Source organism: Scyliorhinus torazame, chromosome 10 (assembly GCF_047496885.1).
Source record: "Scyliorhinus torazame isolate Kashiwa2021f chromosome 10, sScyTor2.1, whole genome shotgun sequence".
In the NCBI taxonomy this organism is placed as follows: Eukaryota; Metazoa; Chordata; class Chondrichthyes; order Carcharhiniformes; family Scyliorhinidae; genus Scyliorhinus; species Scyliorhinus torazame.
The window spans coordinates 181,534,964-181,555,393 of record NC_092716.1 but is presented as its reverse complement, the minus strand read 5'-3'; positions in this window follow the sequence as shown (position 1 = coordinate 181,555,393).

Here is a 20,430-nt window from a genome sequence, read left to right as displayed (position 1 = left end):
CAAAGGAGGGTGAAAGAGAGTGAAACGAGACGAAGAAGGGTGAAAGAGAGTTAAACGGGTGAAAGAGAGTGAAACAAGAAAAAGGAGCGTTAAAGAGAGTGAAACAAGACAAAGGAGGGTTAAAGAGAGTGAATCGAGACAAGGGAGGGTTAAAGAGAGTGAAAGGAGACGAAGGAGGGTGAAAGAGAGTGAAACGAGACGAAGGACGGTGAAAGAGAGTGAATCGAGACAAGGGAGGGTTAAAGAGAGTGAAAGGAGACGAAGGAGGGTGAAAGAGAGTGAAACGAGACGAAGGACGGTGAAAGAGAGTGAAACTAGATGGTGGAGGGTGAAAGAGAGTGAAACGAGACGAAGGAGGGGGAAAGAGAGTGAAACGCGACGAAGGAGGGGGAAAGAGAGTGAAACGAGACGAAGAAGGGTGAAAGAGAGTGAAACGGGTGAAAGAGAGTGAAACGAGACAAAGGAGGGTGAAATAGAGTGAAACGAGACAAAGGAGGGCGAAAGAGAGTGAAACGAGACGAAGAAGGGCGAAAGAGAGTAAAACGGGTGAAAGAGAGTGAAACGAGACAAAGGAGGGTTAAAGAGAGTGAAACGAGACAAAGGAGGGTTAAAGAGAGTGAATCGAGACAAGGAAGGTTTAAAGAGAGTGAAAGGAGCCGAAGGAGGGTGAAAGAGAGTGAAACGAGACGAAGGAGGGCGAAACGAGATGATGGAGGTTAAAAGAGAGTGAAACGAGATGGACGAGGGTGAAAGAGAGTGAAACTAGGCGAAGGAGATTGAAAGAGAGTTAAACGAGATGAAGGAGGGTGAAAGAGAATGAAACGAGAAGAAGGAGGGTTAAAGAGAGTGAAACGAGGCGAAGGAGGGGGAAAGAGAGTGAAACGAGACGAAGGAGGGTTAAAGAGAGTGAAACGAGACGAAGGAGGGCGAAACGAGATGAAGGAGGTTAAAAGAGAGTGAAACGAGACGAAGGAGGGTTAAAGAGAGTGAAACGAGACGAAGGAGGGTTAAAGAGAGTGAAATGAGAAGAAGGAGGGTTAAAGAGAGTGAAACGAGACGAAGGAGGGTGAAAGAGAGTGAAATGAGACGAAGGAGGGGAAAAGAGAGTGAAACGAGACGAAGGAGGGTTAAAGAGAGTGGAACAAGTCGAAGGAGTGTTAAAGAGAGTGAAACGAGACGAAGGAGGGTGAAAGAGAGTGAAACGAGACGAAGGAGGGTGAAAGAGAGTGAAACGAGACGAAGGAGGGCGAAACGAGATGAAGGAGGTTAAAAGAGAGTGAAACGAGACGAAGGAGGGTTAAAGAGAGTGAAACGAGACGAAGGAGGGTTAAAGAGAGTGAAATGAGAAGAAGGAGGGTTAAAGAGAGTGAAACGAGACGAAGGAGGGTGAAAGAGAGTGAAATGAGACGAAGGAGGGGAAAAGAGAGTGAAACGAGACGAAGGAGGGTTAAAGAGAGTGGAACAAGTCGAAGGAGTGTTAAAGAGAGTGAAACGAGACGAAGGAGGGTGAAAGAGAGTGAAACGAGACGAAGGAGGGTGAAAGAGAGTGAAACGAGACGAAGGAGGGTTAAAGAGAGTGAAACGAGACGAAGGAGGGCGAAACGCGATGAAGGAGGTTAAAAGAGAGTGAAACGAGACGAAGGAGGGTTAAAGAGAGTGAAACGAGACGAAGGAGGGTGGAAGAGAGTGAAACGAGACGAAAGAGGGTTAAAGAGAGTGAAACGAGATGAAGGAGGTTGAAAGAGCGTGAAACGAGACGAAGGAGGTTGAAAGAGAGTGTAACAAGCTGAAGGAGGGTGAAAGAGAGGGAAACGAGACGAAGGAGGGTGAAAGAGAGTGAAACGAGGCGAAGGAGGGAGAAAGAGAGTGAAATGAGACGAAGGAGGGTGAAAGAGAGTGAAAAGGGTGAAAGAGAGTGAAACGAGACAAAGGAGGGTGAAAGAGAGTGAAACGAGACAAAGGAGGGTGAAAGAGAGTGAAACGAGACGAAGAAGGGTGAAAGAGAGTTAAACGGGTGAAAGAGAGTGAAACAAGAAAAAGGAGCGTTAAAGAGAGTGAAACAAGACAAAGGAGGGTTAAAGAGAGTGAATCGAGACAAGGGAGCGTTAAAGAGAGTGAAAGGAGACGAAGGAGGGTGAAAGAGAGTGAAACGAGACGAAGGACGGTGAAAGAGAGTGAATCGAGACAAGGGAGGGTTAAAGAGAGTGAAAGGAGACGAAGGAGGGTGAAAGAGAGTGAAACGAGACGAAGGACGGTGAAAGAGAGTGAAACTAGATGGTGGAGGGTGAAAGAGAGTGAAACGAGACGAAGGAGGGGGAAAGAGAGTGAAACGCGACGAAGGAGGGGGAAAGAGAGTGAAACGAGACGAAGAAGGGTGAAAGAGAGTGAAACGGGTGAAAGAGAGTGAAACGAGACAAAGGAGGGTGAAATAGAGTGAAACGAGACAAAGGAGGGCGAAAGAGAGTGAAACGAGACGAAGAAGGGCGAAAGAGAGTAAAACGGGTGAAAGAGAGTGAAACGAGACAAAGGAGGGTTAAAGAGAGTGAAACGAGACAAAGGAGGGTTAAAGAGAGTGAATCGAGACAAGGAAGGTTTAAAGAGAGTGAAAGGAGCCGAAGGAGGGTGAAAGAGAGTGAAACGAGACGAAGGAGGGCGAAACGAGATGATGGAGGTTAAAAGAGAGTGAAACGAGATGGACGAGGGTGAAAGAGAGTGAAACTAGGCGAAGGAGATTGAAAGAGAGTTAAACGAGATGAAGGAGGGTGAAAGAGAATGAAACGAGAAGAAGGAGGGTTAAAGAGAGTGAAACGAGGCGAAGGAGGGGGAAAGAGAGTGAAACGCGACAAAGGAGGGGGATAGAGAGTGAAACGAGACGAAGGAGGGTTAAAGAGAGTGAAATGAGACGAAGCAGGGGTAAAGAGAGTGAAATGAGAAGAAGGAGGGTTAAAGAGAGTGAAACAAGACGAAAGAGGGTTAAAGAGAGTGAAACGAGATGAAGGAGGATGAAAGAGAGTGAAACGAGACGAAGGAGGTTGAAAGAGAGTGAAACGAGCTGTAGGAGGGTGAAAGAGAGTGAAATGAGGCGAAGGAGGGGGAAAGAGAGTGAAACGAGACGAAGAAGGGTGAAAGAGAGTGAAACGGGTGAAAGAGAGTGAAACGAGACAAAGGAGGGTGAAAGAGAGTGAAACGAGATGAAGAAGGGTGAAAGAGAGTAAAACGGGTGAAAGAGAGTGAAACGAGACAAAGGAGGGTTAAAGAGAGTGAAACAAGACAAAGGAGGGTTAAAGAGAGTGAATCGAGACAAGGGAGGGTTAAAGTTAGTGAAAGGAGACGATGGAGGGTGAAAGAGAGTGAAACGAGACGAAGGACGGTGAAAGAGAGTGAAACGAGATGACGGAGGGTGAAAGAGAGTGAAACGAGACGAACGAGGGTGAAAGAGAGTGAAACAAGGCGAAGGAGGGTGAAAGAGAGTGAAACGAGACGAAGGAGGGGGAAAGAGAGTGAAACGCGACGAAGGAGGGGGAAAGAGAGTGAAACGAGATCAAGAAGGGTGAAAGAGAGTGAAACAGGTGAAAGAGAGTGAAACGAGACAAAGGAGGGTGAAAGAGAGTGAAACGAGACAAAGGAGGGTGAAAGGGAGTGAAACGAGACGAAGGAGCGTGAAAGAGAGTGAAACGAGACGAAGGAGGGTGAAAGAGAGTTAAACGAGATGCAGGAGGGTGAAAGAGAGTGAAACGAGATGAAGGAGGGTTAAAGAGAGTGAAACGAGGCAAAGGAGGGGGAAAGAGAATGAAACGCGACGGAGGAGGGTTAAAGAGAGTGAAACGAGACGAAGGAGGGTTAAAGAGAGTTAAATGAGAAGAAGGAGGGTTAAAGAGAGTGAAACGAGATGAAGGAGGGTTAAAGAGGGTGAAATGAGAAGAAGGAGGGTTAAAGAGAGTGAAACGAGACGAAGGAGGTTTAAAGAGAGTGAAATGAGACGAAGGAGGGGAAAAGAGAGTGAAACGAGACGAAGGAGGGTTAAAGAGAGTGGAACAAGACGAAGGAGTGTTAAAGAGAGTGAAACGAGACGAAGGAGGGTGAAAGAGAGTGAAACGAGACGAAGGAGGGTGAAAGAGAGTGAAACGAGACGAAGGAGGGTTAAAGAGAGTGAAACGAGACGAAGGAGGGCGAAACGAGATGAAGGTGGTTAAAAGAGAGTGAAACGAGACGAAGGAGGGTTAAAGAGAGTGAAACGAGACGAAGGAGGTTGAATGAGAGTGAAACGAGACGAAGGAGGTTGAAAGAGAGTGAAACGAGCTGAAGGAGGGTGAAAGAGAGGGAAACGAGACGAAGGAGGGTGAAAGAGAGTGAAACGAGGCGAAGGAGGGAGAAAGAGAGTGAAACGAGACGAAGAAGGGTGAAAGAGAGTGAAAAGGGTGAAAGAGAGTGAAACGAGACAAAGGAGGGTGAAAGAGAGTGAAACGAGACAAAGGAGGGTGAAAGAGAGTGAAACGAGACGAAGGAGCGTGAAAGAGAGTGAAACGAGACGAAGGAGGGTGAAAGAGAGTTAAACGAGATGCAGGAGGGTGAAAGAGAGTGAAACGAGATGAAGGAGGGTTAAAGTGAGTGAAACGAGGCGAAGGAGGGGGAAAGAGAGTGAAACGCGACGGAGGAGGGTTAAAGAGAGTGAAACGAGACGAAGGAGGGTTAAAGAGAGTGAAATGAGAAGAAGGAGGGTTAAAGAGAGTGAAACGAGATGAAGGAGGGTTAAAGAGAGTGAAATGAGAAGAAGGAGGGTTAAAGAGAGTGAAACGAGACGAAGGAGGTTTAAAGAGAGTGAAATGAGACGAAGGAGGGGAAAAGAGAGTGAAACGAGACGAAGGAGGGTTAAAGAGAGTGGAACAAGACGAAGGAGTGTTAAAGAGAGTGAAACGAGACGAAGGAGGGTGAAAGAGAGTGAAACGAGACGAAGGAGGGTGAAAGAGAGTGAAACGAGACGAAGGAGGGTTAAAGAGAGTGAAACGAGACGAAGGAGGGCGAAACGAGATGAAGGTTGTTAAAAGAGAGTGAAACGAGACGAAGGAGGGTTAAAGAGAGTGAAACGAGACGAAGGAGGTTGAAAGAGAGTGAAACGAGACGAAGGAGGTTGAAAGAGAGTGATACGAGCTGAAGGAGGGTGAAAGAGAAGGAAACGAGACGAAGGAGGGTGAAAGAGAGTGAAACGAGGCGAAGGAGGGAGAAAGAGAGTGAAACGAGACGAAGAAGGGTGAAAGAGAGTGAAAAGGGTGAAAGAGAGTGAAACGAGACAAAGGAGGGTGAAAGAGAGTGAAACGAGACAAAGGAGGGTGAAAGAGAGTGAAACGAGACGAAGAAGAGTGAAAGAGAGTTAAACGGGTGAAAGAGAGTGAAACGAGACAAAGGAGCGTTAAAGAGAGTGAAACAAGACAAAGGAGGGTTAAAGAGAGTGAATCGAGACAAGGGAGGGTTAAAGAGAGTGAAAGGAGACGAAGGAGGGTGAAAGAGAGTGAAACGAGACGAAGGACGGTGAAAGAGAGTGAAACGAGATGGTGGAGGGTGAAAGAGAGTGAAACTAGATGGTGGAGGGTGAAAGAGAGTGAAACGAGACGAACGAGGGTGAAAGAGAGTGAAACAAGGCGAAGGAGGGTGAAAGAGAGTGAAACGGGACGAAGGAGGGGGAAAGAGAGTGAAACGCGACGAAGGAGGGGGAAAGAGAGTGAAACGAGACGAAGAAGGGTGAAAGAGAGTGAAACGGGTGAAAGAGAGTGAAACGAGACAAAGGAGGGTGAAAGAGAGTGAAACCAGACAAAGGAGGGCGAAAGAGAGTGAAACGAGACGAAGAAGGGTGAAAGAGAGTAAAACGGGTGAAAGAGAGTGAAACGAGACAAAGGAGGGTTAAAGAGAGTGAAACGAGACAAAGAAGGGTTAAAGAGAGTGAAACGAGACAAAGGAGGGTTAAAGAGAGTGAATCGAGACAAGGGAGGGTTAAAGAGACTGAAAGGAGACGAAGGAGGGTGAAAGAGAGTGAAACGAGACGGACGAGGGTGAAAGAGAGTGAAACGAGACGAAGGAGGGTTAAAGAGAGTGAAACGAGACGAAGGAGGGCGAAACGAGATGATGGAGGTTAAAATAGAGTGAAAAGAGACGAAGGAGGGTTAAAGAGAGTGAAACGAGACGAACGAGGTTGAAAGAGAGTGAAACGAGCTGAAGGAGGGTGAAAGAGAGGGAAACGAGACGAAGGAGGGTGAAAGAGAGTGAAACGAGGCGAAGGAGGGAGAAAGAGAGTGAAACGAGACGAAGAAGGGTGAAAGAGAGTGAAAAGGGTGAAAGAGAGTGAAACGAGACAAAGGAGGGTGAAAGAGAGTGAAACGAGACAAAGGAGGGTGAAAGAGAGTGAAACGAGACGAAGAAGGGCGAAAGAGAGTTAAACGGGTGAAAGAGAGTGAAACGAGACAAAGGAGGGTTAAAGAGAGTGAAACAAGACAAAGGAGGGTTAAAGAGAGTGAATCGAGACAAGGGAGGGTTAAAGAGAATGAAAGGAGACGAAGGAGGGTGAAAGAGAGTGAAACGAGACGAAGGACGGTGAAAGAGAGTGAAACTAGATGGTGGTGGGTGAAAGAGAGTGAAACGAGACGAACGAGGGTGAAAGAGAGTAAATCAAAGCGAAGGAGGGTGAAAGAGAGTGAAATGAGACGAAGGAGGGGGAAAGAAAGTGAAACGAGACGAAGGAGGGTGAAAGAGAGTGAAACGAGACGATGGTGTGTGAAAGATAGTGAAACGAGACGAACGAGGGTGAAAGAGAGGGAATCGAGGCGAAGGAGGGGGAAAGAGAGTGAAATGAGACGAAGGAGGGTTAAAGAGAGTGAAACGAGACGAAGGAGGTTTAAGGAGAGTGAAATGAGACGAAGGAGAGGAAAAGAGAGTGAAACGAGACGAAGGAGGGTTAAAGAGAGTGGAACAAGACGAAGGAGTGTTAAAGAGAGTGAAACGAGACAACGGAGGGTGAAAGGGAGTGAAACGAGACGAAGGAGGGTGAAAGAGAGTGAAACGAGACGAAGCAGGGTTAAAGAGAGTGAAACGAGACGAACGAGGGTTAAAGAGAGTGAAACGAGACGAAGGAGGGCGAAACGAGATGAAGGAGGTTAAAAGAGAGTGAAACGAGACGAAGGAGGGTTAAAGAGAGTGAAACGAGACGAAGGAGGGTGGAAGAGAGTGAAACGAGACGAAAGAGGGTTAAAGAGAGTGAAACGAGACAAGGAAGGGTTAAAGAGAGTGAAAGGAGCCGAAGGAGGGTGAAAGAGAGTGAAACGAGACGGACGAGGGTGAAAGAGAGTGAAACGAGACGAAGGAGGGTTAAAGAGAGTGAAACGAGACGAAGGAGGGCGAAACGAGATGATGGAGGTTAAAAGAGAGTGAAACGAGATGGACGAGGGTGAAAGAGAGTGAAACTAGGCGAAGGAGATTGAAAGAGAGTTAAACGAGATGAAGGAGGGTGAAAGAGAATGAAACGAGAAGAAGGAGGGATAAAGAGAGTGAAACGAGGCGAAGGAGGGGGAAAGAGAGTGAAACGCGACAAAGGAGGGGGATAGAGAGTGAAACGAGACGAAGGAGGGTTAAAGAGAGTGAAATGAGACGAAGGAGGGTTAAAGAGAGTGAAATGAGAAGAAGGAGGGTTAAAGAGAGTGATACAAGACGAAAGAGGGTTAAAGAGAGTGAAACGAGATGAAGGAGGATGAAAGAGAGTGAAACGAGGCGAAGGAGGTTGAAAGAGAGTGAAACGAGCTGTAGGAGGGTGAAAGAGAGTGAAATGAGGCGAAGGAGGGGGAAAGAGAGTGAAACGAGACGAAGAAGGGTGAAAGAGAGTGAAACGGGTGAAAGAGAGTGAAACGAGACAAAGGAGGGTGAAAGAGAGTGAAACGAGACGAAGAAGGGTGAAAGAGAGTAAAACGGGTGAAAGAGAGTGAAACGAGACAAAGGAGGGTTAAAGAGAGTGAAACAAGACAAAGGAGGGTTAAAGAGAGTGAATCGAGACAAGGGAGGGTTAAAGTTAGTGAAAGGAGACGAAGGAGGGTGAAAGAGAGTGAAACGAGACGAAGGACGGTGAAAGAGAGTGAAACGAGATGACGGAGGGTGAAAGAGGGTGAAACGAGACGAACGAGGGTGAAAGAGAGTGAAACAAGGCGAAGGAGGGTGAAAGAGAGTGAAACGAGACGAAGGAGGGGGAAAGAGACTGAAACGCGACGAAGGAGGGGGAAAGAGAGTGAAACGAGATCAAGAAGGGTGAAAGAGAGTGAAACAGGTGAAAGAGAGTGAAACGAGACAAAGGAGGGTGAAAGAGAGTGAAACGAGACAAAGGAGGGTGAAAGAGAGTGAAACGAGACGAAGGAGCGTGAAAGAGAGTGAAACGAGACGAAGGAGGGTGAAAGAGAGTTAAACGAGATGCAGGAGGGTGAAAGAGAGTGAAACGAGATGAAGGAGGGTTAAAGAGAGTGAAACGAGGCGAAGGAGGGTTAAAGAGAGTGAAATGAGAAGAAGGAGGGTTAAAGAGAGTGAAACGAGATGAAGGAGGGTTAAAGAGAGTGAAATGAGAAGAAGGAGGGTTAAATAGAGTGAAACGAGACGAAGGAGGTTTAAAGAGAGTGAAATGAGACGAAGGAGGGGAAAAGAGAGTGAAACGAGACGAAGGAGGATTAAACAGAGTGTAACAAGACGAAGGAGTGTTAAAGAGAGTGAAACGAGACGAAGGAGGGTGAAAGAGAGTGAAACGAGACGAAGGAGGGTGAAAGAGAGTGAAACGAGACGAAGGAGGGTTAAAGAGAGTGAAACGAGACGAAGGACGGCGAAACGAGATGAAGGTGGTTAAAAGAGAGTGAAACGAGACGAAGGAGGGTTAAAGAGAGTGAAACGAGACGAAGGAGCGTGGAAGAGAGTGAAACGAGACGAAAGAGGGTTAAAGAGAGTGAAACGAGACGAAGGAGGTTGAAAGAGAGTGATACGAGACGAAGGAGGTTGAAAGAGAGTGAAACGAGCTGAAGGAGGGTGAAAGAGAGGGAAACGAGACGAAGGAGGGTGAAAGAGAGTGAAACGAGGCGAAGGAGGGAGAAAGAGAGTGAAACGAGACGAAGAAGGGTGAAAGAGAGTGAAACGAGACAAAGGAGGGTGAAAGAGAGTGAAACGAGACGAAGAAGGGTGAAAGAGAGTTAAACGGGTGAAAGAGAGTGAAACGAGACAAAGGAGCGTTAAAGAGAGTGAAACAAGACAAAGTAGGGTTAAAGAGAGTGAATCGAGACAAGGGAGGGTTAAAGAGAGTGAAAGGAGACGAAGGAGGGTGAAAGAGAGTGAAACGAGACGAAGGACGGTGAAAGAGAGTGAAACTAGATGGTGGAGGGTGAAAGAGTGAAACTAGATGGTGGAGGGTGAAAGAGAGTGAAACGAGACGAAGGACGGTGAAAGAGAGTGAAACGAGATGACGGAGGGTGAAAGAGAGTGAAACGAGACGAACGAGGGTGAAAGAGAGTGAAACAAGGCGAAGGAGGGTGAAAGAGAGTGAAACGAGACGAAGGAGGGGGAAAGAGAGTGAAACGCGACGAAGGAGGGGGAAAGAGAGTGAAACGAGACGAAGAAGGGTGAAAGAGAATGAAACGGGTGAAAGAGAGTGAAACGAGACAAAGGAGGTTGAAAGAGAGTGAAACGAGACAAAGGAGGGTGAAAGAGAGTGAAACGAGACGAAGGAGCGTGAAAGAGAGTGAAACGAGACGAAGGAGGGTGAAAGAGAGTTAAACGAGATGCAGGAGGGTGAAAGAGAGTGAAACGAGATGAAGGAGGGTTAAAGAGAGTGAAACGAGGCGAAGGAGGGGGAAAGAGAGTGAAACGCGACGGAGGAGGGTTAAAGAGAGTGAAACGAGACGAAGGAGGGTTAAAGAGAGTGAAATGAGAAGAAGGAGGGTTAAAGAGAGTGAAACGAGACGAAGGAGGGTTAAAGAGAGTGAAATGAGAAGAAGGAGGGTTAAAGAGAGTGAAACGAGACGAAGGAGGTTTAAAGAGAGTGAAATGAGACGAAGGAGGGGAAAAGAGAGTGAAACGAGACGAAGGAGGGTTAAAGAGAGTGGAACAAGACGAAGGAGTGTTAAAGAGAGTGAAACGAGACGAAGGAGGGTGAAAGAGAGTGAAACGAGACGAAGGAGGGTGAAAGAGAGTGAAACGAGACGAAGGAGGGTTAAAGAGAGTGAAACGAGACGAAGGAGGGCGAAACGAGATGAAGGAGGTTAAAAGAGAGTGAAACGAGACGAAGGAGGGTTAAAGAGAGTGAAACGAGACGAAGGAGGGTGGAAGAGAGTGAAACGAGACGAAAGAGGGTTAAAGAGAGTAAAACGAGACGAAGGAGGTTGAAAGAGAGTGAAACGAGACGAAGGAGGTTGAAAGAGAGTGAAACGAGCTGAAGGAGGGTGAAAGAGAGGGAAACGAGACGAAGGAGGGTGAAAGAGAGTGAAACGAGGCGAAGGAGGGAGAAAGCGAGTGAAACGAGACGAAGAAGGGTGAAAGAGAGTGAAAAGGGTGAAAGAGAGTGAAACGAGACAAATGAGGGTGAAAGAGAGTGAAACGAGACAAAGGAGGGTGAAAGAGAGTGAAACGAGACGAAGAAGGGTGAAAGAGAGTTAAACGGGTGAAAGAGAGTGAAACAAGGCGAAGGAGGGTGAAAGAGAGTGAAACGAGACGAAGGAGGGGGAAAGAGAGTGAAACGCGACGAAGGAGGGGGAAAGAGAGTGAAACGAGACGAAGAAGGGTGAAAGAGAGTGAAACGGGTGAAAGAGACTGAAACGAGACGAACGAGGGTGAAAGAGAGTGAAACAAGGCGAAGGAGCGTGAAAGAGAGTGAAACGAGACGAAGGAGGGGGAAAGAAAGTGAAACGAGGCGAAGGAGGGTGAAAGAGAGTGAAACGAGACGAAGGTGGGTGAAAGATAGTGAAACGAGACGAACGAGGGTGAAAGAGAGGGAAACGAGGCGAAGGAGGGGGAAAGAGAGTGAAACAAGACGAAGGAGGGTAAAAGAGAGAGAAACTAGGCGAAGGAGATTGAAAGAGAGTGAAACGAGAGGAAGGAGGGTGAAAGAGGGTAAAACGAGACGAAGGAGGGTTAAAGAGAGTGAAACGAGACGAAGGAGGGTGAAAGAGAGTTAAACGAGATGAAGGAGGGTGAAAGAGAATGAAACGAGACGAAGGAGGGTGAAAGAGAGTGAAACGAGGCGAAGGAGGGGGTAAGAGAGTGAAACGCGACGAAGGAGGGGGAAAGAGAGTGAAACGAGACGAAGAAGTGTGAAAGAGAGTGAAACGAGACGAAGAAGGGTGAAAGAGAGTAAAACGGGTGAAAGAGAGTGAAACGAGACAAAGGAGGGTTATAGAGAGTGAATCGAGACAAGGGAGGGTTAAAGAGAGTGAAAGGAGACGAAGGAGGGTGAAAGAGTGTGAAACAAGGCGAAGGAGGGTGAAAGAGAGTGAAACGAGACGAAGGAGGGGGAAAGCCAGTGAAACGAGACGAAGGAGGGTGAAAGAGAGTGAAACGAGACGAAGGAGGGTGAAAGAGAGTGAAACGTGACGAAGAAGGGTGAAAGTGAGTAAAACAGGCGAAAGAGAGTGAAACGAGACAAAGGAGGGTTAAAGAGAGTGAAACGAGACAAAGGAGGGTTAAAGAGAGTGAATCGAGACAAGGGAGGGTTAAAGAGACTGAAAGGAGACGAAGGAGGGTGAAAGAGAGTGAAACGAGACGAAGGACGGTGAAAGTGAGTGAAACGAGATGACGGAGGGTGAAAGAGAGTGAAACGAGACGAAGGAGGGTTAAAGAGAGTGAAACGTGACGAAGGAGCGTGAAAGAGAGTGAAATGAGACAAAGGAGGGTGAAAGAGTGTTAAACGAGATGAAGGAGGGTGAAAGAGAGTGAAACGTGATGAAGGAGGGTTAAAGAGAGTGAAACGAGGCGAATGAGGGGGAAAGAGAGTGAAACGCGACGAAGGAGGGGGAAAGAGAGTGAAACGAGACGAAGGAGGGTTAAAGAGAGTGAAACGAGACGAAGGAGGGTTAAAGAGAGTGAAATGAGAAGAAGGAGGGTTAAAGAGAGTGAAATGAGACGAAGAAGGTTAAAAGAGAGTAAAACGAGACGAAGGAGGGGAAAAGAGAGTGAAACGAGACGAAGGAGGGTTAAAGAGAGTGGAACAAGACGAAGGAGTGTTAAAGAGAGTGAAACGAGACGAAGGAGGGTGAAAGAGAGTGAAACGAGACGAAGGAGGGTGAAAGATAGTGAAACGAGACGAACGAGGGTGAAAGAGGGGGCTACAAGGCGAAGGAGGGGGAAAGAGAGTGAAACAAGACGAAGGAGGGTGAAAGAGAGTGAAACTAGGCGAAGGAGATTGAAAGAGAGTTAAACGAGATGAAGGAGGGTGAAAGAGAATGAAACGAGAAGAAGGAGGGTTAAAGAGAGTGAAACGAAGCGAAGGAGGGGGAAAGAGAGTGAAACGCGACAAAGGAGGGGGATAGAGAGTGAAACGAGACGAAGGAGGGTTAAAGAGAGTGAAATGAGACGAAGGAGGGTTAAAGAGAGTGAAATGAGAAGAAGGAGGGTTAAAGAGAGTGAAACAAGACGAAAGAGGGTTAAAGAGAGTGAAACGAGATGAAGGAGGATGAAAGAGAGTGAAACGAGACGAAGGAGGTTGAAAGAGAGTGAAACGAGCTGTAGGAGGGTGAAAGAGAGTGAAACGAGGCGAAGGAGGGGGAAAGAGAGTGAAACGAGACGAAGAAGGGTGAAAGAGAGTGAAACGGGTGAAAGAGAGTGAAACGAGACAAAGGAGGGTGAAAGAGAGTGAAACGAGACGAAGAAGGGTGAAAGAGAGTAAAACGGGTGAAAGAGAGTGAAACGAGACAAAGGAGGGTTAAAGAGAGTGAAACAAGACGAAGGAGGGTTTAAGAGAGTGAAACGAGACAAGGGAGGGTTAAAGTTAGTGAAAGGAGACGAAGGAGGGTGAGAGTGAAACGAGACGAAGGACGGTGAAAGAGAGTGAAACGAGATGACGGAGGGTGAAAGAGAGTGAAACGAGACGAACGAGGGTGAAAGAGAGTGAAACAAGGCGAAGGAGGGTGAAAGAGAGTGAAACGAGACGAAGGAGGGGGAAAGAGAGTGAAACGAGACAAAGGAGGGTGAAAGAGAGTGAAACGAGACGAAGAAGGGTGAAAGAGAGTAAAACGGGTGAAAGAGAGTGAAACGAGACAAAGGAGGGTTGAAGAGAGTGAAACAAGACAAAGGAGGGTTAAAGAGAGTGAATCGAGACAAGGGAGGGTTAAAGAGAGAGAAAGGAGACGAAGGAGGGTGAAAGAGAGTGAAACGAGATGAAGGACGGTGAAAGAGAGTGAAACGAGATGACGGAGGGTGAAAGAGAGTGAAACGAGACGAAGGAGGGTGAAAGAGAGTTAAACGAGATGCAGGAGGGTGAAAGAGAGTGAAACGAGATGAAGGAGGGTTAAAGAGAGTGAAACGAGGCGAAGGAGGGGGAAAGAGAGTGAAACGCGACGGAGGAGGGTTAAAGAGAGTGAAACGAGACGAAGGAGGGTTAAAGAGAGTGAAATGAGAAGAAGGAGGGTTAAAGAGAGTGAAACGAGATGAAGGAGGGTTAAAGAGAGTGAAATGAGAAGAAGGAGGGTTAAAGAGAGTGAAACGAGACGAAGGAGGTTTAAAGAGAGTGAAATGAGACGAAGGAGGGGAAAAGAGAGTGAAACGAGACGAAGGAGGGTTAAAGAGAGTGGAACAAGACGAAGGAGTGTTAAAGAGAGTGAAACGAGACGAAGGAGGGTGAAAGAGAGTGAAACGAGACGAAGGAGGGTTAAAGAGAGTGAAACGAGACGAAGGAGGGCGAAAGGAGATGAAGGTGGTTAAAAGAGAGTGAAACGAGACGAAGGAGGTTGAAAGAGAGTGAAACGAGACGAAGGAGGTTGAAAGAGAGTGAAACGAGCTGAAGGAGGGTGAAAGAGAGGGAAACGAGACGAAGGAGGGTGAAAGAGAGTGAAACGAGGCGAAGGAGGGAGAAAGAGAGTGAAACGAGACGAAGAAGGGTGAAAGAGAGTGAAAAGGGTGAAAGAGAGTGAAACGAGACAAAGGAGGGTGAAAGAGAGTGAAACGAGACAAAGGAGGGTGAAAGAGAGTGAAACGAGACGAAGAAGAGTGAAAGAGAGTTAAACGGGTGAAAGAGAGTGAAACGAGACAAAGGAGCGTTAAAGTGAGTGAAACAAGACAAAGGAGGGTTAAAGAGAGTGAATCGAGACAAGGGAGGGTTAAAGAGAGTGAAAGGAGACGAAGGAGGGTGAAAGAGAGTGAAACGAGACGAAGGACGGTGAAAGAGAGTGAAACGAGATGGTGGAGGGTGAAAGAGAGTGAAACTAGATGGTGGAGGGTGAAAGAGAGTGAAACGAGACGAACGAGGGTGAAAGAGAGTGAAACAAGGCGAAGGAGGGTGAAAGAGAGTGAAACGGGACGAAGGAGGGGGAAAGAGAGTGAAACGCGACGAAGGAGGGGGAAAGAGTGTGAAACGAGACGAAGAAGGGTGAAAGAGAGTGAAACGGGTGAAAGAGAGTGAAACGAGACAAAGGAGGGTGAAAGAGAGTGAAACGAGACAAAGGAGGGCGAAAGAGAGTGAAACGAGACGAAGAAGGGTGAAAGAGAGTAAAACGGGTGAAAGAGAGTGAAACGAGACAAAGGAGGGTTAAAGAGAGTGAAACGAGACAAAGGAGGGTTAAAGAGAGTGAATCGAGACAAGGGAGGGTTAAAGAGACTGAAAGGAGACGAAGGAGGGTGAAAGAGAGTGAAACGAGACGGACGAGGGTGAAAGAGAATGAAACGGGTGAAAGAGAGTGAAACGAGACAAAGGAGGGTGAAAGAGAGTGAAACGAGACAAAGGAGGGTGAAAGAGAGTGAAACGAGACGAAGGAGCGTGAAAGAGAGTGAAACGAGACGAAGGAGGGTGAAAGAGAGTTAAACGAGATGCAGGAGGGTGAAAGAGAGTGAAATGAGAAGAAGGAGGGTTAAAGAGAGTGAAACGAGACGAAGGAGGTTTAAAGAGAGTGAAATGAGACGAAGGAGGGGAAAAGAGAGTGAAACGAGACGAAGGAGGGTTAAAGAGAGTGGAACAAGACGAAGGAGTGTTAAAGAGAGTGAAACGAGACGAAGGAGGGTGAAAGAGAGTGAAACGAGACAAAGGAGGGTGAAAGAGAGTGAAACGAGACGAAGGAGGGTTAAAGAGAGTGAAACGAGACGAAGGAGGGCGAAACGAGATGAAGGAGGTTAAAAGAGAGTGAAACGAGACGAAGGAGGGTTAAAGAGAGTGAAACGAGACGAAGGAGGGTGGAAGAGAGTGAAACGAGACGAAAGAGGGTTAAAGAGAGTAAAACGAGACGAAGGAGGTTGAAAGAGAGTGAAACGAGACGAAGGAGGTTGAAAGAGAGTGAAACGAGCTGAAGGAGGGTGAAAGAGAGGGAAACGAGACGAAGGAGGGTGAAAGAGAGTGAAACGAGGCGAAGGAGGGAGAAAGCGAGTGAAACGAGACGAAGAAGGGTGAAAGAGAGTGAAAAGGGTGAAAGAGAGTGAAACGAGACAAATGAGGGTGAAAGAGAGTGAAACGAGACAAAGGAGGGTGAAAGAGAGTGAAACGAGACGAAGAAGGGTGAAAGAGAGTTAAACGGGTGAAAGAGAGTGAAACAAGGCGAAGGAGGGTGAAAGAGAGTGAAACGAGACGAAGGAGGGGGAAAGAGAGTGAAACGCGACGAAGGAGGGGGAAAGAGAGTGAAACGAGACGAAGAAGGGTGAAAGAGAGTGAAACGGGTGAAAGAGACTGAAACGAGACGAACGAGGGTGAAAGAGAGTGAAACAAGGCGAAGGAGCGTGAAAGAGAGTGAAACGAGATGAAGGAGGGGGAAAGAAAGTGAAACGAGGCAAAGGAGGGTGAAAGAGAGTGAAACGAGACGAAGGTGGGTGAAAGATAGTGAAACGAGACGAACGAGGGTGAAAGAGAGGGAAACGAGGCGAAGGAGGGGGAAAGAGAGTGAAACAAGACGAAGGAGGGTAAAAGAGAGAGAAACTAGGCGAAGGAGATTGAAAGAGAGTGAAACGAGAGGAAGGAGGGTGAAAGAGGGTAAAACGAGACGAAGGAGGGCTAAAGAGAGTGAAACGAGACGAAGGAGGGTGAAAGAGAGTTAAACGAGATGAAGGAGGGTGAAAGAGAATGAAACGAGACGAAGGAGGGTGAAAGAGAGTGAAACGAGGCGAAGGAGGGGGTAAGAGAGTGAAACGCGACGAAGGAGGGGGAAAGAGAGTGAAACGAGACGAAGAAGTGTGAAAGAGAGTGAAACGAGACGAAGAAGGGTGAAAGAGAGTAAAACGGGTGAAAGAGAGTGAAACGAGACAAAGGAGGGTTAAAGAGAGTGAAACAAGACAAAGGAGGGTTATAGAGAGTGAATCGAGACAAGGGAGGGTTAAAGAGAGTGAAAGGAGACGAAGGAGGGTGAAAGAGTGTGAAACAAGGCGAAGGAGGGTGAAAGAGAGTGAAACGAGACGAAGGAGGGGGAAAGCCAGTGAAACGAGACGAAGGAGGGTGAAAGAGAGTGAAACGAGACGAAGGAGGGTGAAAGAGAGTGAAACGTGACGAAGAAGGGTGAAAGTGAGTAAAACAGGCGAAAGAGAGTGAAACGAGACAAAGGAGGGTTAAAGAGAGTGAAACGAGACAAAGGAGGGTTAAAGAGAGTGAATCGAGACAAGGGAGGGTTAAAGAGACTGAAAGGAGACGAAGGAGGGTGAAAGAGAGTGAAACGAGACGAAGGACGGTGAAAGTGAGTGAAACGAGATGACGGAGGGTGAAAGAGAGTGAAACGAGACGAAGGAGGGTTAAAGAGAGTGAAACGTGACGAAGGAGCGTGAAAGAGAGTGAAATGAGACAAAGGAGGGTGAAAGAGTGTTAAACGAGATGAAGGAGGGTGAAAGAGAGTGAAACGTGATGAAGGAGGGTTAAAGAGAGTGAAACGAGGCGAATGAGGGGGAAAGAGAGTGAAACGCGACGAAGGAGGGGGAAAGAGAGTGAAACGAGACGAAGGAGGGTTAAAGAGAGTGAAACGAGACGAAGGAGGGTTAAAGAGAGTGAAATGAGAAGAAGGAGGGTTAAAGAGAGTGAAATGAGACGAAGAAGGTTAAAAGAGAGTAAAACGAGACGAAGGAGGGGAAAAGAGAGTGAAACGAGACGAAGGAGGGTTAAAGAGAGTGGAACAAGACGAAGGAGTGTTAAAGAGAGTGAAACGAGACGAAGGAGGGTGAAAGAGAGTGAAACGAGACGAAGGAGGGTGAAAGATAGTGAAACGAGACGAACGAGGGTGAAAGAGGGGGCTACAAGGCGAAGGAGGGGGAAAGAGAGTGAAACAAGACGAAGGAGGGTGAAAGAGAGTGAAACTAGGCGAAGGAGATTGAAAGAGAGTTAAACGAGATGAAGGAGGGTGAAAGAGAATGAAACGAGAAGAAGGAGGGTTAAAGAGAGTGAAACGAAGCGAAGGAGGGGGAAAGAGAGTGAAACGCGACAAAGGAGGGGGATAGAGAGTGAAACGAGACGAAGGAGGGTTAAAGAGAGTGAAATGAGACGAAGGAGGGTTAAAGAGAGTGAAATGAGAAGAAGGAGGGTTAAAGAGAGTGAAACAAGACGAAAGAGGGTTAAAGAGAGTGAAACGAGATGAAGGAGGATGAAAGAGAGTGAAACGAGACGAAGGAGGTTGAAAGAGAGTGAAACGAGCTGTAGGAGGGTGAAAGAGAGTGAAACGAGGCGAAGGAGGGGGAAAGAGAGTGAAACGAGACGAAGAAGGGTGAAAGAGAGTGAAACGGGTGAAAGAGAGTGAAACGAGACAAAGGAGGGTGAAAGAGAGTGAAACGAGACGAAGAAGGGTGAAAGAGAGTAAAACGGGTGAAAGAGAGTGAAACGAGACAAAGGAGGGTTAAAGAGAGTGAAACAAGACGAAGGAGGGTTTAAGAGAGTGAAACGAGACAAGGGAGGGTTAAAGTTAGTGAAAGGAGACGAAGGAGGGTGAGAGTGAAACGAGACGAAGGACGGTGAAAGAGAGTGAAACGAGATGACGGAGGGTGAAAGAGAGTGAAACGAGACGAACGAGGGTGAAAGAGAGTGAAACAAGGCGAAGGAGGGTGAAAGAGAGTGAAACGAGACGAAGGAGGGGGAAAGAGAGTGAAACGAGACAAAGGAGGGTGAAAGAGAGTGAAACGAGACGAAGAAGGGTGAAAGAGAGTAAAACGGGTGAAAGAGAGTGAAACGAGACAAAGGAGGGTTGAAGAGAGTGAAACAAGACAAAGGAGGGTTAAAGAGAGTGAATCGAGACAAGGGAGGGTTAAAGAGAGAGAAAGGAGACGAAGGAGGGTGAAAGAGAGTGAAACGAGATGAAGGACGGTGAAAGAGAGTGAAACAAGATGACGGAGGGTGAAAGAGAGTGAAACGAGACGAAGGAGGGTGAAAGAGAGTTAAACGAGATGCAGGAGGGTGAAAGAGAGTGAAACGAGATGAAGGAGGGTTAAAGAGAGTGAAACGAGGCGAAGGAGGGGGAAAGAGAGTGAAACGCGACGGAGGAGGGTTAAAGAGAGTGAAACGAGACGAAGGAGGGTTAAAGAGAGTGAAATGAGAAGAAGGAGGGTTAAAGAGAGTGAAACGAGATGAAGGAGGGTTAAAGAGAGTGAAATGAGAAGAAGGAGGGTTAAAGAGAGTGAAACGAGACGAAGGAGGTTTAAAGAGAGTGAAATGAGACGAAGGAGGGGAAAAGAGAGTGAAACGAGACGAAGGAGGGTTAAAGAGAGTGGAACAAGACGAAGGAGTGTTAAAGAGAGTGAAACGAGACGAAGGAGGGTGAAAGAGAGTGAAACGAGACGAAGGAGGGTTAAAGAGAGTGAAACGAGACGAAGGAGGGCGAAAGGAGATGAAGGTGGTTAAAAGAGAGTGAAACGAGACGAAGGAGGTTGAAAGAGAGTGAAACGAGACGAAGGAGGTTGAAAGAGAGTGAAACGAGCTGAAGGAGGGTGAAAGAGAGGGAAACGAGACGAAGGAGGGTGAAAGAGAGTGAAACGAGGCGAAGGAGGGAGAAAGAGAGTGAAACGAGACGAAGAAGGGTGAAAGAGAGTGAAAAGGGTGAAAGAGAGTGAAACGAGACAAAGGAGGGTGAAAGAGAGTGAAACGAGACAAAGGAGGGTGAAAGAGAGTGAAACGAGACGAAGAAGAGTGAAAGAGAGTTAAACGGGTGAAAGAGAGTGAAACGAGACAAAGGAGCGTTAAAGTGAGTGAAACAAGACAAAGGAGGGTTAAAGAGAGTGAATCGAGACAAGGGAGGGTTAAAGAGAGTGAAAGGAGACGAAGGAGGGTGAAAGAGAGTGAAACGAGACGAAGGACGGTGAAAGAGAGTGAAACGAGATGGTGGAGGGTGAAAGAGAGTGAAACTAGATGGTGGAGGGTGAAAGAGAGTGAAACGAGACGAACGAGGGTGAAAGAGAGTGAAACAAGGCGAAGGAGGGTGAAAGAGAGTGAAACGGGACGAAGGAGGGGGAAAGAGAGTGAAACGCGACGAAGGAGGGGGAAAGAGTGTGAAACGAGACGAAGAAGGGTGAAAGAGAGTGAAACGGGTGAAAGAGAGTGAAACGAGACAAAGGAGGGTGAAAGAGAGTGAAACGAGACAAAGGAGGGCGAAAGAGAGTGAAACGAGACGAAGAAGGGTGAAAGAGAGTAAAACGGGTGAAAGAGAGTGAAACGAGACAAAGGAGGGTTAAAGAGAGTGAAACGAGACAAAGAAGGGTTAAAGAGAGTGAAACGAGACAAAGGAGGGTTAAAGAGAGTGAATCGAGACAAGGGAGGGTTAAAGAGACTGAAAGGAGACGAAGGAGGGTGAAAGAGAGTGAAACGAGACAAACGAGGGTGAAAGAGAGTGAAACGAGACGAAGGAGGGTTAAAGAGAGTGAAACGAGACGAAGGAGGGCGAAACGAGATGATGGAGGTTAAAAGAGAGTGAAACGAGACGAAGGAGGGTGAAAGAGAGTGAAACGAGACGAACGAGGGTGAAAGAGAGTGAAACAAGGCGAAGGAGGGTGAAAGAGAGTGAAACGGGACGAAGGAGGGGGAAAGAGAGTGAAACGCGACGAAGGAGGGGGAAAGAGAGTGAAACGAGACGAAGAAGGGTGAAAGAGAGTGAAACGGGTGAAAGAGAGTGAAACGAGACAAAGGAGGGTGAAAGAGAGTGAAACGAGACAAAGGAGGGCGAAAGAGAGTGAAACGAGACGAAGAAGGGTGAAAGAGAGTAAAACGGGTGAAAGAGAGTGAAACGAGACAAAGGAGGGTTAAAGAGAGTGAAACGAGACAAAGAAGGGTTAAAGAGA